We start from the raw sequence: 2,052 nt of genomic DNA, 5'->3' as shown, positions 1-2,052 counted from the left end.
GAGGAGCAGTATTTTGTCATTTACACAAATCAACAAAAGAAAGTATCCCAGTACAAAGTCCTGGGTATCCTGTATTACCTATCAGTAATGTTAGATCTGTGTGTGCCACTCACCATCCTTATGAGTGAAAACTGATTTGTGTTAGATAAGGTTTTATTAAACTGTGAACATTATCAGCATAATTACCAGCCGTTTTCCCGTAGTATTTACTATCTCTCTCTACAAGCAACTGATAGAGATTAGCTAAAACAAATCAGTAATTTCAGATGTAGGTCTGTCTATATCTAAAATTATGTTTCCTTTCCCATCTATAGCTTATCGCAGAAAGTTGAGTAACACCTTCAACACGTAGGAATTACATCTTTGAGCACCAATTATTGCCACTTTTTGCAACATCACCATAAGGTTTGATATCCCTACTAAAAGATGAGCAGAAATTCTTTGTTAATGGGTGCATAATAAGATTCTTTTTTGGTGTACCAATGATCAGTAATAACTGAAACATCTGGTTTATTAAAACATGCTGCTACGTCCAAATCATTGTGCTTATTTCCTAGGCTCGTAAAGTTTTGGAGGATGATCTTGGTTTGCAGGTTGCATTGTATCCACATATCATCATCATCATCATCATTTAAGACTGATTATGCCTTTCAGCGTTCAGTCTGGAGCATAGCCCCCTTATACAGTTCCTCCATGATCCCCTATTCAGTGCTAACATTGGTGTCTCTTCTGATGTTAAACCTATTACTTCAAAATCATTCTTAACCGAATCCAGGTACCTTCTCCTCAGTCTGCCCCGACTCCTCCTACCCTCTACTGCTGAATCCATGAGTCTCTTGGGTAACCTTGCTTCTCCCATGCATGTAACATGACCCCACCATCTAAGCCTGTTCGCCCTGACTGCTACATCTATAGAGTTCATTCTCAGTTTTTCTTTGATTTCCTCATTGTGGACACCCTCCTGCCATTGTTCCCATCTACTAGTACCTGCAATCATCCTAGCTACTTTCATATCCGTAACCTCAACCTTGCTGATAAGGTAACCTGAATCCACCCAGCTTTCGCTCCCATACAACAAAGTTGGTCGAAAGATCGAACGGTGCACAGATAACTTTGTCTCGGTACTGACTTCCTTCTTGCAGAAGAGAGTAGATCGTAGCTGAGCGCTCACTGCATTAGCTTTGCTACACCTCGCTTCCAGTTCTTTCACTATGTTGCCATCCTGTGAGAATATGCATCCTAAGTACTTGAAACCGTCCACCTGTTCTAACTTTGTTCCTCCTATTTGGCACTCAATCCGTTTATATTTCTTTCCCACTGACATTACTTTCGTTTTGGAGATGCTAATCTTCATACCATAGTCCTTACATTTCTGATCTAGCTCTGAAATATTACTTTGCAAACTTTCAATCGAATCTGCCATCACAACTAAGTCATCCGCATATGCAAGACTGCTTATTTTGTGTTCACATATCTTAATCTCACCCAGCCAGTCTATTGTTTTCAACATATGATCCATAAATAATATGAACAACAGTGGAGACAGGTTGCAGCCTTGTCTTACCCCTGAAACTACTCTGAACCATAAACTCAATTTACCGTCAACTCTAACTGCTGCCTGACTATCCATGTAAAGACCTTTAATTGCTTGCAAAAGTTTGCCTCCTATTCCATAATCTTGCAGAACAGACAATAACTTCCTCTTAGGAACCCGGTCATATGCCTTTTCTAGAGCTATAAAGCATAGATACAATTCCCTGTTCCACTCATAACACTTCTCCATTATTTGCCGTAAGCTAAAGATCTGGTCCTGACAACCTCTAAGAGGCCTAAACCCACACTGATTTTCATCCAGTTGGTCCTCAACTAATACTCGCACTTTCCTTTCAACAATACCTGCGAAGATTTTACCCACAACGCTGATTAAAGAGATACCTCTGTAGTTGTTACAATCTTTTCTGTTTCCATGTTTAAAGATTGGTGTGATTACTGCTTTTGTCCAGTCTGATGGAACCTGTCCCGACTCCCACGCCATTTCAATTATCCTGTGTA

This window comes from Schistocerca cancellata, chromosome 11, assembly GCF_023864275.1.
Source record: "Schistocerca cancellata isolate TAMUIC-IGC-003103 chromosome 11, iqSchCanc2.1, whole genome shotgun sequence".
Lineage (NCBI taxonomy): Eukaryota > Metazoa > Arthropoda > Insecta > Orthoptera > Acrididae > Schistocerca > Schistocerca cancellata.
The sequence above is the reverse complement of the archived record's forward strand: the minus strand, read 5'-3'. Positions refer to the sequence as shown.